The sequence below is a fragment of the Dreissena polymorpha genome, chromosome 13 (assembly GCF_020536995.1).
Source record: "Dreissena polymorpha isolate Duluth1 chromosome 13, UMN_Dpol_1.0, whole genome shotgun sequence".
Lineage (NCBI taxonomy): Eukaryota > Metazoa > Mollusca > Bivalvia > Myida > Dreissenidae > Dreissena > Dreissena polymorpha.
This window is the reverse complement of record NC_068367.1, coordinates 27,844,049-27,860,779: the sequence shown is the minus strand read 5'-3', so window position 1 is coordinate 27,860,779 and position 16,731 is coordinate 27,844,049. Positions and strand designations below refer to the sequence as shown.

General features: G+C 34.9%; 1 protein-coding gene across 12 annotated transcripts in view; it reads left to right on the top strand.

Annotated features, from left to right (window-relative positions):
- The window catches only part of LOC127856425 (zinc finger protein 432-like), a 205,341-nt gene that overhangs the window by 39,369 nt on the left and 149,241 nt on the right, over positions 1–16,731 (top strand). For 3 of the 12 annotated variants that reach the window (XR_008038024.1, XR_008038025.1, XM_052392624.1), the window contains exons 1-2: positions 12,217–12,259; positions 15,849–15,954. The exons of 4 other annotated variants lie outside the window; for them this stretch is intronic. The gene's annotated coding sequence lies outside the window, so the exon portion shown is untranslated. Of the gene's footprint in view, positions 1–12,194; positions 12,282–15,848; positions 15,955–16,731 lie in introns of those variants that run through there. 5 more of the 12 variants (XM_052392625.1, XM_052392628.1, XM_052392626.1 and 2 more) reach the window with 4 other exon arrangements.

Sequence of the window (16,731 nt, the reverse complement as noted above, 5' to 3'; positions counted from 1 at the left end):
TATCCGAATACAATACAATGTATGTCAGTTCTTCACTAGTCCGTCATCGGCGAGTTTCACATTCCAAATTTATACAAATGTTCTTTCTGTGAGAATGACAGTAGAAATATTCCAGCCAAGCCTTGTCTTATACGTCATTCGATCGTACTGTTTAATTAAAACATGACCACTTAGGGACCAGAATGTAGATACCGTTGTTGGGCCCAAACCTTAAGAAAACACCTAGAGATTACGTACTCAACGTAACATCATACCGATTTAAGCAATTGTGTGTTTGTTGTTTTTTTTCTGTTTTGTGTTGTTGTTGTTTATTTTCGGCGCGGTGAATATTAGTACACCAGTTTGTAAATAATATGTTAATTTACGGTTTGTGCTAGTTGCTAGTAATATATTGTATATATCTATGGAAAGTTAATTTAAATTCATTTCAATATTCTTAGGGAGCGAAGATTATCCAGGCACTGGGGCTCGCCCCCCCCCTCCCAGCCTGATTTTTTTTCAATAATGGGCCTATTGCAATTTTTTCTTTCATGAAAGGGACCACAGTACACTTTCCCTAAATACAAAGGGGCAGGTGTGTTTTATTGTCCATGATAACAAGGGGCTTAGTGCTAATTTAGTCGCCAGTGCAAATAAGCACCTCGGCAATGTTTTCTTGTCGTCTTGTACACACATCCTCGATCAGACCCCTTGTTATTCTGAATGCTTCATCTATCGATGTTTGATGTTACACGTCTTTTAATTGGCCAAGGAAAGAGGTGCAGCGAATAGAAGCAACTGATACAGGAGGTAGTAGGTCTGAAAATTGCTGACGTTAATAATTTGGGGAAAGTCAAATACATGTACATGTAATGTCGAAAGCAGTTAGAGAAGTGATACGGTTAATCGTCATTAATTTGAACCGGTACGTATCATCGTCCAAAGCCGATAACTTCGCCAAAAAGCATCTGTAAGTCATGTACAGTAGGAAGACCAAAGATCTATCAAGAAACATAGATATTTTGGTAGACTCACACACACACCGAATGTCAGGTCAAAATCATTTGTTTTAGTCCGGAAAATGAAATGCCGGACAGACAGACGGACGGAAAGTTCGACTGCTATATGCCACACTAACGGAGTATAAAAATCAGCTCAATATCTAAAGGAGTTGCGTAAAAAAAGCTCCGGAAAATGTAATTATAGAGAAAAAATAGGTACAAGGCCCAAAATTTCGCAAAACAATCATTGGACAGTAACGAATTGGATACTCCATCTGTATGTCATGGAAGTAGACTCACATATAAAAAATCAGCTCAATATCTGAAAGCATTGCATAAAATACCTCCGGTAAACAGGTATTATACTTCAAGTCCAATCAAATGTCGGGGTTGTAGACGATTGTAATGGTTTATCTGTGTTGATGATGGTTGAAGTAAAAATGTGTAGTGTATGATAAACATTTCATTAGGAATTTACTTTGAACTTTAAAGGAGAATTGAATTCAAAGTGAAACACTATAATGGCTATATGCCAGTCATACTTGGTGATTCATTTCTTTATAAAGGTCTTTCAAAGTTTGCCTTCCTTCTTCATCAAACATCATACATTTTTTAAATCTAACGCTTTAAAAATGTGTGTGAATTTAAAAACAATTTTCAAAGCTTTAAACTTCAGAAACGAGCTATTTACTTGTAATATTCCTAATACATGTATAACAAAAATAAGTTTTTAAGCATTAAAAATATACCTTGAAAAGTGACAAATTCAAAACAATTATCATTCTGTTGGGCCCCCAGTCCAAAATGCGACCGTTAATAGTTTTCACAATTGCTTACTACCGGTAATTAATTATTTTGCGCATTATGTATGATCGTGGTTTGTTCTCTTATCAAGTTATATATATATATATATATATATATATATATATATATATATATATATATTGGAACAAAACGAAACTGTTATTTAACAATTTATCATTGCTCTTGATGTCATGTTACAAAATAAAATTACAGCTAGGAATACATTCATACCAATCGAAAATGAATATAATACTGATTACAGAAGATATACTCATTTACTCATTTTCATTCGATTGTTCAGGAATTCAATTAAACAGCAAATTTAATGAAACGAGTAGGATTCCCTTTGTATCACACACACTATTTTATAGTACATTTGTATTTGAAAGACATTCAAATATCAAGCATTTAAAAGTTACCTCAGCTGTGAAACGTCTAACGAAAAATTAAAAAGCATGTTGTTATTTCATTGAACAGTTTACCTGCCTAATAGTATACAGTCCATACAGGCAATTCTAGGTTCGCCATCGTCAGCCCACGTTTTATTCGTGTAATAAAAGAATTAAACTCCCATGTAACTCGCTAAATTGAGAACGTTACAATAGTCTTTTACACACATATTCCTGCAATTAAATTTATTTTCGAATTTTTGCTCACCGGTAAATTGAATAGTTTGGAAGGTTTAACTCACCCACGGATATGCTTGTCCTGACACATACCCGTGTATGTTCAGACCCGGATAAAAGCTCAAATAGCATCAAGTTTGAACTTCGGACAAAAGCTCGGCCAGATTATACCCATATATTTTTATGATTTTTTGTAAAATATTTCAGTTCAATTCATCGTCAGACAAAGTCTCTCATAATGTTCACAAACGAAACAATTCTTTGTTCACTATATACAATACCACATTGAACAAATGTCCGAGGTTCAAATGTGTGAGTGAGCTTTAGTTCGGGACTCAAAATAAACGTATGCGCTATAGATCGGGTATCAAGATCTCGGGAGATCATTAACGTCCCCAACTAATTGACGGACGGCCTATGTCCGGCTAACTTAACGATTCACATTTAGCAAACGCAGGATTAAACTTTTATATGAACTTGTAAGGTAAAAAAGAGCACTAAGTCATATTAAAGGAATAGCTTAATAACACTAAAATTCACATTTCAAATCAAGTCAAATCAAATCGTCATGAAACGTGATCAGAAAGTTTGTTATGATATATCAATCGAGTTTGAAAATATTGAAGATATTTTTCATTTAGTTCGTTCTTAAATCTAAGATCCACCTTCTCAAAATAGTTTTTCTATGTGAGCACCATATGTCACAGTGCCCTTTTTGGAAGCTCACAAACACAATAAATGGACACGATAAGAACACAAAAGAAACCATCGACGCCTGTATATTGAAGCTTCTAAGACAATTAGATCAAAACTCCTTACATTTTAATATGTGTCCTTTTACAAATGCGTCCTTTCCAGTGGCTGGTGTCGCTATTTATAGTTGCTTACTTTAGCAACTATCGCATTTAACACATATATAACTGCACTCCATCTGAAGTAATGTTTGAAATTTATTTCAGCTAAACAAATGAATTTTACTTAATAAAGTTTAAAATAATGCCTCTTAAGATTTTTCGGTAAACAGAGCATCGAGATATGGCCGACAAAAAAGTCGTATCCTAATACGGTCTGTGGCTTTGCGCACGATTTTGTGTTAACTTGATTCGTTCATGAACATAGAGTATGAAATCCTATGTTGATGTAATAATTATCTTCACAAATGTAAACGAAAATAAATAGGTAAAATGCACGGCTAAAGTTCAAGACATTCTTTACGGAATGTCACCGTACCTTTTGCGAATTGGAGTTATTGTTTAATTACAAATATAGATAGAAGCAGCGAAAATGGTTCTAATACTTGGTCGGCTGTGCGGTTAGCGCAGTAGATAGTACTTCCTCTTCTCACCTTGGCTAAAAAGGTTAAGTCCGCGTTTCCGGAGGAATGCGAGTGTGATTAGTGTTCACCATACCGGACAGGTGGGGTTTCTTCCGCGTACTTCGGCTTTCCACCCACCATAAGAAACATTGAAAATATGTCTGTAACATTAAGAACGTTTAAAGCTTTAAAGAGTTGTATTCTCATAGATAACTGTCAGTTTCTTAACAACTCTAGGGACATCGTAAAAAATGACCTGCAATAGTTGTACGATATATATCATATAAACTTTTCTAATTGTGATGTAGCAATTTTCATTAACTTAGTTAAGATTATTTAATATATACATGTTTAATTTATATATTTGATATTCGCATGTACAATGCGTATTTATATACTCCATAACTGTGATTTTAATTGATTTCTGTAATTGTTGTTTGGCGAAATAAATTTACATTTTCATATCTCCCTTTTTACGCCCTTAATATACTATGCACGAATCGGAATTCCAACCACGACGAAACATAAAACAGACTGCAAATTCCGTGACGACTACAACACGAGCTAGTCTAAAGGCTAGAAATTTTGGAATGTCACTATCTAAGTAGCTAAACCAAATCCACGGATTATCTTGCGGGACGTTCATGTAGCGAAAAACAATTATCATCTAATCAGCCTGCGTGGTTATACATAATTTTAAGTACATGTATTTGCACGTTTTCTCATGAAATCTGCACGTAGATCAATAAATAATCAATATATTTATTTTTAATAACAGCAGTACGGCTAGACAATCCCCATAGGAAAGGCTATACGTAGAAATTCTGCTCACTAGAAATAAAGAGGCAACATTTTGGCAGGAACCGTCTCACTTAATTCTATGTATGTGTATTACAAATCCTATAAGAAAATAATACAGAATCAAATCCAGGTCAAGTAAGTTCAGACTTATGTGGCACTTGCAACTTAGCAGTTAAATGGCAACCAGATAGAGGAGTCTTTTGTGAAGACTGTAATACATAGTTTCATGCAGAACGTCAGGGCAGGAGTTCACTTACATATCATTATTATTGTGATCAATAAAATGAACCGTGGCAATGTACAAACTGTAGTGTATTTCATTATAACTCTATCTCTTTTATCACACAAAGTCTATGCAATAAGATCATTCATTACCACATGTCAGTACAGAGAACTCATCCGTGCTTACATGTATGTACTCACCAGGCTCTGGGCAGCAAGCACCCTTACACTGTAGCACACCAGTCAGTAAACAACCATGCATAACTACAAACTCTCAATCGATGAGACACAACAAATTACCAACTCGCAAATCACAGCATGTACAACACTAAAAATTGTGACTGTAAACTGATGTCGTTCTGGGTAACGAATCATGGCTCAAGCCTTAAATAAAAAAAAATCAGAAGTGTTTCCATTTGCATACGATGTTTACAGAAATAATCAAAAAGGCAGGATAGGAGGCGGGGTTTTTGTACTGGTTTCCAAAAAGTTTAGAAGTCATGCTCCTGTGGAATTAAAATCTTCATCTGAAATTATTTGGGTAAATATAAAGCAAAATGGTAAAAAAGACCTACTGGTCTGCATTGCATACCGATCCGACAGGGATTTTACATGTATAGACGACCTGGATCGAACCATCACGTCTCACTCACAAATTAAATAGTACAACCATCATTGGGGTGATTTCAAAATCAATTGGAAAAATAAAACTGTTGACTCTAATGCTTTGCACCCAGAGGCAAGTAACACAATTTTAAACTTTGCAGATACTCATTCATTAAACTAAATAGTTGATGAACCAACAAAACTATCGGATACCCCTAAGAAATGTCTTGATCTGTTTTTATTGTCTAATCATTCTTTAGCCGAAACAGTTAAAGTCATTCCATGTGTTAGTGATCACTGCATCCCTTTCGTTGATATTTTATCTTCTGCGAGAATAAATCGGAAAGAGAAACGGAAAATACTTCTGTTTGACAAGGCTTACTGGTCCGAAATTAAAATTGGTTTAATAAATATTATACATGAAAACAATATTAATGATATGAATGTCCAGAAGCTTTGGGACACTTCAAAAGTTTGTCTTTACACACTTTAAAAAAAAATTCATACCAACTAAAACTGTTTCTGGCAAGCAGCATCTACCATGGCTGAATTCTGACATTAAAAAGCTAATGAAAAAACGTGACCGGACTTATAGCAAAATGAAAAAGACTAAAACTTACACTTTACTTCCAAAAATTAAGACCATCAAATCAAAAATAAAAACACTAAAACAAAATAAAAAATCGTAACTCTTATTGACACTACATGAACAACATAATATGTGATAAAAGAACACATAAAAATGGGACAACTAAACGTTTTGGGGGGTTCATAAAAAGCTTAAAAAATGACTCATGTCGTGTAGCAACCTTGAGGCATGATGGGGTTTTAAATCTAACCCTAAAGAAAAATCTGAAGTCTTAAATAAACAATTTTCTTTCGTGTTAACTAATGACACAAACAGCTCATAGCAAGATCTTGGTAATAGCCCGTATAAAAACACCATCAATTAATATTATGGTAAATGGTGTTAAGAAATTCCTAGTTAAACTGAATCCTTACAAGGCCGCAGGGCCAGATCAAATCAAACCCAGAATCCTACGGGAAAGTGCAAAAGAAATGCACCTGTTTTTACAATTCTTTTTAACAAATCACTTATTTCTGGTTCTGTCCCTTCTGACTGGTCCATGGCTTTTGCAACTCCTATTTTGAAAAAAGGTGAAAAGTACCAAGCTAGTTATTATGGACCAGTCTCATTAACATGTATTGCCTGTAAATTGCTGGAGCATATCGTTATCAGTGTCACGTAATTACACGTTGTTCGTTGATAATACACAGTAACAACTAAAGTTCATTTCTGTTTTCATCGAGATTTATTTCTGTTAAATAATTTCTAACACAACGCTTCTAATGTTCATGAAGTACACTTTTACAGCGCGGCGGCCTACGGCCGCCACGTCAAGAAAGCGTGAATACTCTACTCGATTGTCAAACTTAGGACTCCCCTTCATACAACGCAGATGCCAATTTATACAATAATGGACAAATAAATTGGGTGACGGCTGTCTGGATGATTGACTTTAACATGAGTTGAATTACCTGATACGGGATGACTTACATATCTTGTGCCTATATATGCCAATAATTAAGCGAGACCACGTTTGTTTAACTGCATATATGAAAGTTCACCTGTCATTTAACATGAAAATATACACAAATTAACAGTGCTGCATGTGCTTACCATAGACATAACTAATTAGTGAACCCAGCCATGGGCAATAACTTGGTGCATTTTTCTCGTCTAATTTGACGATGACATATGATGCCCATTTATGCATTTCTTTATGAAGACAGATATTATGTATTCAGTTACACCGAACAAGGAATATACATGAAATGTCACGTAATTACGTATTGTTCGTGGAGAACACACAGTAACAACCAAAGTTCATTTCTGTTTTCATCGAGATTTATTGTCAAACTTAGGACTCCCTTCTTCATACAACGCAGATGCCAATTTATACAATAATGGACAAATAAATTGAGTGACGGCTGTCTGGATGATTGACTTTAACATGAGTTGAATTACCTGATACGGGATGGCTTTATGTGTGACTTACATATCTTGTGCATATATATGCCAATAATTAAGCGAGACCACGTTTGTTTAACTGCATATATGAAAGTTCACCTGTCATTTAACATGAAAATATACACAAATTAACAGTGCTGCATGTGCTTACCATAGACATAACTAATTAGTGAACCCAGCCATGGGCAATAACTTGGTGCATTTTTCTCGTCTAATTTGACGATGACATATGATGCCCATTTATGCATTTCTTCATGAAGACAGATATTATGTATTCAGTTACACCGAACAAGGAATATACATGAAATACACCAATTATGCGACATCAGTAACATCTTAGACCATCTTGACAACTTCAATATCCTGGTGGACAACCAACATGGTTTTCGAGCTCGGCGGTCTTGCGCAACCCAACTTGTGGGTTTTATCCATGACTTAGCTTCTACCATGCAGAGAGGCCAGATGGATGCTGCCATCATGGATTTTAGCAAAGCCTTTGATGTTGTTCATCGCGGTAGATTGTTGCTGAAACTATCCCATTATGGCATCACGGGCACAACACATTCATGGATTAAAGCTTTCCTCGGAAACCGTAGTCTTCAGGTTGTTGTAGATGGGGCAACTTCCACCATGGCCCCTGTAATTTCTGTTGTACCCAGGGATCAGTTCTTGGGCCTCTTATGTTTCTGCTCTATATTAATGATCTACCTTTTTCTGTGAAGTCAAACGTCCGTCTATTTGCGGATGACTGTGTCATCTACAGATCTATAAAAACTTCGGGTGACACTATTCAGTTTCAGAGAGATCTAGATAGTCTATAATTGTTGTAGCAGAAATGGAAGATGTCTTTTAATATAGAAAAATGTCATGTCATGCATGTTACGAGAAACCGTAAACCAGTAAAAACAGCCTACACTCTTCACAATCAACCTTTGTCTGTTGTAAACCAAGCAACCAACTTATCTTGGCGTTGACTTTAAACTGGTCACCACCCCACGTAAATAAAATTAGTAGTAAAGCAAGTCAGAGCTTAGGACTCTTAAAACGAATTATTCATTCTTCTAAAATGGAAACTAAGGCAGCGGCATATAACAGCATTGTAAGACCATCCTTGGAATATTGCACTAGTGTGTGGGACCCTTACCATCAGAAGGGTATTTATCAAATTAAAATATTCGGGGGCAAGCCGCCAAATTTGTAACGAATAATTACATCAAGACCCCGGGCACAGTCACAAATATAATTTGGGAGTTTAATTGGAATACCTTACAATCAAGAAGACAACAAGCTAGACTCATTTTGTTTTATAAAATAGTATATAATCATGTTGACGTCAATCTCCTACACTATCCCACTCCATACAATAGACAAACACTCCATCACTATCACATGGCAAACCAAATAACACCAAGAACAGCTAATTACCACAAATTTTCTTTCTTTCCAATAACAGTTGTACAATGGAACACACTTCAATCTTATGTAGTCAGCGCTGATACAATCCCTGGATTAAAATTGCGCTGTCTACATCAGTGTTCCATCCTTAGTTCACATGATTTTGCTTTTATCCTGTCTTTAACTCTACTAATATTCTCACCACATGCACAGCTGTATGTGTATATATTTAAGTCTTAGGGGCTTAAGGTGTAAGGTTTTTGCACCTTTTTTATCACTGTTGATGTGCAGTGCTATTGTATAGTGATTTTTTGTGGTTCGCTCATGCCGAATCGTTAGAAAACTGATCAAAGTCAATAGTTTCATTCGACTTGTAAGTTGCTGCTATAGTTACGGGCGACTTCAATCGCAAACCATAGTTTCCATGGTCTGACTAAACTGAGATCGAATTCACTTTGGTTCGACTAATCAGGTCTCCTTGGAGGAACCAGACAAAAACGGCCATTCTTCTGGATCATGATGGCGGCAAATGGTAAAATGTGTGAACGCTGTTGTTTTTTTTTTGTTCATATGTCGTGCACCCAGCGAAAATTAAGCTGTCCATATGTCTTTATCGATGCTTTTATGCTATAGACATGTAACATATGTAATATAAATAAATATTTGGTGACAAAATGCCCATTTAAGTGGATTAATCTGTTTATGTTCTGCACCTATCTTGTTTCAGAGCACGAAGCGTTAGAAATACGGTTATGAAATAAACTCAAATGTACACTCAAAAGAATTATTGACTGTTCACTTATGCTTTGACAGAGTTTGCAGACTCGAGGCTGGCTATAGCTATCAAAACTTCGTAGTCAGGAAACTAAATTATCAGGGTATGAAATATTATTGCTCAGTATAGTATATTACGGTAACCTCAATTTGAAACCAATGCTGTTGTTTCTTTAATGTAATATATATGTTTGATTTGATATTCTGTCGGTCAATTAAGACATCCTTCCTTTTTTAGCTCAAGGCGTGCCATTCCAACAGTTGCAAGTTTGACGGTTCAGCATGTTAGAAAACCTCTACACCTTTCCACGGTCATCAGTCCCACCAGATTCTAGTCTGTCTTGTTTGTCGCAAGGGAGTAATTACACACCTGGTCACCTGTCGGGAACTAGAGATAATACATCTGACTAAGAGTATGCATACTACTCTGTCTTATAAGATTTTAGTTGATCACAAAATAAATGTATGTATTTAAAGAAGATTCTATGTGCTTCCTTGGTTATATCATTTATTTATATTTTTTATGAAAATCACAAGATCATTGATAGCGTTTTTTTTCCTGGAGTATTCACATAACTAAAAGTGATTGGTCGTGAACTTATGTCAACGTCAAGCTCTAGTAGTACCGTTATTGTCAGTTACTGACTTAAGTATGATCACTTAATAAATTAATACCGGTAAATCAAGAATACCAGAATAGTACTGGTAGGTTAAATAAACTGCTTGGCAGAAACATAACTTGATACATAGTTTTTATTTTTATTAGTTTTAATGTACATTTAAAACTTTAAAATATGCTGATATGTTATTTCAGAGTAATTCCAAGGCAGCCATGAATTGGACAGTGGGTCTGATCAATGAAAAGAACGGATACACAGGCGTCCCATGCTTGCATGTCCAGGATTTGAAATGAGGACATGGAGATCAACAAGTAAAATTCCCTCCGATCGAAGTTCCTTGTTGATCCAGCTTTTCCAAAGTCAATGGCCTTAACAATCACCTATATTATCCACCTTCCGCAACTGTGGAGCTGCAAGTATCCAAGAGGTCAAGGATCAAGGGCAAGCAAGCCGGAAACAATTTTTAGATTAACTCATAGAAATTGGTAATAGTGTATGTTGTTTAAACTGACATAACATCATTATGAAAATAAAACTTGTCATAGCTGAAATAAATGTCAGCTGAATATGCATTGGTATGTATTTTTGAATTTGGAAGTATGGTTTTATAGGATATATTGAACCCTGGCTATTGGTTTTGTACTGTCAGTAGATGACCTTATTATTTAAAATAATGCTTGAATTTATTTGAGTCAGTCACTGAGTGTGGAGGCGTGACCAAATGTGTTCCCTTATGGTACTGTCGTCATAACGTAATACTTGTGCTAATACATACTAATTCTATACAATTTATTAAATTGTAATAAGTGAACTGCTTATAAACAAGGTAGGTATTATCTGCCTAAATCAATGTTGAGTGCGAGCTGCACATCATAATTATGATATTGGTTCTTATTTCATGAACAATGAAATCAAAGCACAATGCTCTATAATCTGTAGATTATGTAACCTTTTTCATTGTTTATCAGTCTATTAACAACCATTTATTGTGATACTAGTGTTGTTCATTCATAGATAAATAATTGGTGGAACTTGGAAATAATTTTATATGGATTTTTTTTAATTTGGAACCTTGATTCTGAATTTTATTATAGTTGTGTTCCGTGATTATAGAGTTTTATGTTTTGCGTTCATTATGTTATGGATTTTGTTGTTGTTCTGGTTTAAAATATATAAATAAATCACATGAAGAAAAGAGAATCTAGTTGTTAAAATTTTATTTATAATTATATAATTATATAACAAAGCAAAACATAACTGCAAGAATGTTGAGTGAAGACATTATTAAAATAAAAGTTTCGTTCAATCCATTACCATAAAATATGCATCATTTGAAATGGACAAATCATAAATTATTACATGTAACTGTACCATGAATCAAAAGTTAAAGAGCATTTAGACGGCTATACTCTAATAAGTTGAGCCTTCTCTGGGAAAATAGGGCTTAATGTATCTGCGTAAATTGTTTTACCAGATTGCCTGATCAGTCCACACTAATCAGGGAGACACTCTCTATCGTATTTTTCTATGAGCGAAAAGTTAGTTAAGACAGAAAGTATCGCACCTGATAAGCCTGTGCACACTACACAGCCTTATCTGGGAAAACACTATGTACATGCATTAAAACCCCTTTTTACAGAGCGAGCCTCAAATATATATATATTAAATGATTAATTAACTTTCTTACATTATAATAATTTTTAAGAAACACTAAGTAAACACTCAGTAAAACATTTCATTTGATAGCAGGCGCAGGAAAATTAGTTGTACTTGAAGTAAAATTATTCAGGAATTGTACATGAAGATCCAAGCTTAACTTGACAGCAATGTCATTTCAAGCAATATATCGAATAAATGTCTTGTTACTCGATAGTGTGCACGAAAATCGTCGATATTTTCTTCGTATTCCCATGTAATTTGGCACTGACTGTTAGATGTTCTTGTTTTGAGATAGTATACCCAAAATAGTTAGTATACTGTAACCTTAAATAACCAAACTAAAGTGCATTCGATCATTTACCCTACCAGACCTGTGTATAACAACTTCCGTTTCCAGACTAAAGTGATCGATCGAAGTCGCAAGGGTCAGTGTTTTCCGCTGTATTGGTAATTGCTGGTGATTGTAATGCCATTAAATCATAACTTATTAGACGCATAAGATATTTTCTAACACACACTAAGTTAACTTATCTGATCCATAACGGTTTAAACTGTGTAATAATGTACCGAACATTCGAATAAGCGGCTCTTCGGACTAAATTTTGATTTGGGCCATGAAATACAAAAGCAGTCTGCTTTTTATTCACTACGAAGCATCTTTTGCAAGCAATTACCTGTCCATATCATAAAAAACACCAGGGTGTTTAAAAATGCAGACTAAAATCAATAATTTGTCAAAAGATCAATTTATTTTAAATTAAAATTGGTGATTTGACAGGTGATATAATACACAGAATACGAACGTTGATGAGTGACGTCACGCGCACCTGCTAAATGACCCGAGTTTCTACTGGAGGGCAAAAAGCGCATATACAGAAGGTCTATCTCAATATCTATCTTATAGTACTGCCTTGACAAAATCAACGTTTTTGTTGATAATCATGTATAATATCAAATATAATTTTACTTATGATGTCTGAAAAGACATAAGCATGCAAGGAACTTTATTTTTGAATATTGTTATTATTTGTTTTTACTTCAAACAAATTCGGGAGTGGAAAACCATTTAAGAGCACGTACGGTATATGGTTAACACAAAATTTCTCTACTTGCACTTCTTTGCGACCATTTGAAGTTAAAACAAGTCTCAGAAATTGTAATTCTTTCAGAATAAAAAAGATTTAATGAACGAAAACAATTGAGGATGAAGACAAACAACAAATAGATAGATTTTATCTTAGCAACATGCCTGTATGCATGTAGTAACCTCTATATGTCTAAAAAAACTAACCTTGTTACACATTAAATAAATTTTATCCATTAATGTAATTGATTTATTTAATTGTTACACCAGTTTTGACACTCTGTGTTGCAGCATAGGTGTTAAATTGCACCTTTGTTCATCACAAATCGATTATCTCGTTATGATCGGAGACCGTCCAGACAAAGACAACAGGGTGTCATAAACCAAGGCACATTGGGTCCATGCCATAAACCACATGTTGCAGACGATTGTCTGTTCATTAAACACAATTCACGATACCTCTATGACATCTCTTGGCATTTTGAGAAATCATTAAAGCCAAATTTTAAAGCAAAAAAGAAAAGTGGCTTCAATAAAATATTTCAACATTACAAAATGACGAAATCTGTCAGTAATGGATTAACAGGAACTAGTGCATTATATTAACCAGTTAATTGAATCATTATAATACAGTGTTCAATAAATATAATTTTAACATATTGTGCAGTATTACTGCTACGTAATTAAGGGATCCGGCAAATGTAAACTTCGCTAGTACGTGTAAAGATTTTACGTTACTTCAGTGTACACAATACCATCATGAAAAGAAGCTATCACAATATGGTAAAATATACTTGCGTTAAAGAAATGAAATTTATAATGTGTTTATAATAGAATGCTAGACTTTAAATTATCACTAATTATCACTAGCACGGACTCTAGATGACAATATACGCTCCGTGTCACTAGTATAGAGATTTCAATATACATGCAAAGACAATTCAATTTGCATAATATGCAGGGTTTTTTCCGCGTTTGTATGATAAAATTTATTAACATTGGCATTCAATGTTAACGAAACGAAAATTTATTGATTGGAAAAGTATATAACTATAACATTTAAAATTTTAATGTATTCCGTTTTTGGCTTTGTTTGATAATTGATTAAATGCACCTCTTACAAGCTGATGAAAAAAACCCTATCCATACCACTAATAATTATTATCAAATTAATAAGTGTTTTATTATTTTTGCAATATCATTTATTAAAGTCTTACTATCAGAAACAATAAGGCAATTTCATTGTTTTGTTTTGTGGGATTGTCAGTATTTAGTATTCCCACCACGTTTACTCTGATGCTTATAACTACATTGTTTTTATGAAGAGGGATCGATATATATGTGAATATACATTTATTGGTACTAAATATAATATATAAGCACTATTTTTTTTTTAAGATATTCATTTTTATTTCGCATTTGTTATCAAAATATTGACGAAGCAAAAGCCCTTTATACATGCTTTACGTTACTGTAACCAGTGTTTTTTGCCCTCCAGTCAATGCGCATGCGCGAAAATATCGAAATGTAAACAATAACAATCAACGTTCGTATACGGCGTAATAGTATCTTTTGACTTAATTTGGGCTATGAAATACAAAAGCAGTCTGCTTTTAATTTGCTACGATGCATCTATTGTAAGCAAATAGCGACCCCTATCATAAAAACACCAGGGTGTTTACTAGTCCATATAAACGGACTCCCAGAGCCTTTGATAATTTTTGCTATGGCGGCTCTGGCAGTCCATGTGCATCCCAGTGCTCCAGCTAGGCCTAAATCGAAGGGCGCCGCGCCCTGCCCTCCCGAACCTCCGCCCTGCCCCCCCCCCCTGAACCTCCGCCCTGCCCCCCCTCCCACCCTAAAAAAAAAAAAAAAAAAAAAAATTTTTTTTTTTACATATGATAATTCATAAATCTCTTATTACATTGTAATTAGTTTAATCCTCATTGTAGACATTATATTTGAATGGTTTAATAATAATGAGAATAATATTTATAACATATAAATTAACATGCAATAGGAAGCATTCCAGAAACACCTGCGCGCTCTAACGTGCCCTTTTTACAAAATACTGCGCGTCAAAAGTGCCCTTTTGACAAAATACTGCGCGTCGAAAGTGCCCCTTTGACAAAAAAGCCCCCCTGCCCTTTTCAAATCCTAGCTGGAGCACTGCATCCCTTCATAAACATGGGTGCAGTTCAGCGCAGAGAATCCGTGCGCTTCACAAAACAGACGTCGTTCAAGACAAATTGAGGAAAATAATGAATAAACTTCATAAACATGTTAAATTTACCTGAATGGCAACCTACGGATGTCATCCTTTGCATGCACCCTATAAAAACACCATGATGTTTCAACACACTTTTCTCGCTGACATGTTTATGTTTAAATTTGAAACAGTATATTCTGTATTGAATACCACATCATTATCGACTTTGGAGCACATAAGCCGACATGCAAAATATTGGTGTACTGCGACCTAACCAATATTCGGTCAATTTTCCAATATGGCGGATACAGCGTACAAAACAAAACCTAAGTCAATAAAATCAATTATTTCTTTCTTTAATGGTACCATTTGGATGAGTTTGTGGTTTACATGTAGATAGGTAAACTTCTATAAGTTCTTGCTGTTTCAGTGTTCCTTAACCCTTGCATTATTGATAACATTTTGCACCCATGGCCAAGAGAGAGCGCATTGCAACTATCAGCAACCCATTGGGTTATAAAGCTGATAGTTGAATTATTGCAACTAGGTGTTTATACAAATGCACTATTAAATCAATAATTTGCAAAAACATCGCTGATAAGGTGTCAAAAACAACATTGGATCACTCAACATATATATATATGGTTTGTTAAAGTGGCCTTTTCACATTTTGGTAAATTGACAAAATAAAAGAAATCAGATTCACAAATTTTCATTGTAGTTATCGCGGTGGTGTAGTGGATGAAGTGTCCGCCTAGCGAACGGGAGTTCGTGGGTTCGCTCCAATTCTCGTGGAGCGTTCTCATTATCTCCTCCATAGACACCAGGTACTAGTTCTTCCCAGGAAACGGACTCAATAATGTCCCTCTACCTATAATGCTCTAAAGGACGCTAAGCAGTATATATAGATATAGGTTATGATTTTTGTGAGGAAACAGTAATACTGAACATTTACCATGCTCTTAGATATCCATTATATGCATCTTTTGACAACTTTAAAATCTGAAAATTATCAAGCTTTGCAACGCAAAACAATTGAATAATTTGGAGAGTTCTGTTGTTGTCGTTGTATTTTGTAATACTACTAGGATTGCTTATCTCTTGCCCACTTAAAAGCAAAGTGAAAATGGCTATGTGCAAACAGCATAAATCCAAAACAGCCTGCTAGTAACTTTCAAAACACATAACATAGCAAATGTTATTAATGGAATGAAACTACTATGTGTGGATAAAATGGGCTAGATTGAAATGGTTAGTGGGTTTTTCAGTCTTGTGAATACTTTGCTATGTCTGTTTCCACAGCTGGCAATATGTACAGTACAGCCAACGCGGAACAAACATAATCTGCGGCTACGCCACGGCTAGAAATTTAGTACGCTGCGGCCGTGTCGAGTGTTCACGCAGCGTATCGCGGAACCACTTGGCATCGATCAGCGCAACTACGCCGAGTCTGTTTTAACCTCGCGTACTTTTGCGAGGTAAAACTGCCGCATACATACGCGGATTGAGTGAAAAGATATACACCTACATGTACATTTGTGTAGCATAGAAACCTAGATTTGTGCTACTTTCATATTTATTATTTTCACGTTTTAATAAGCGAT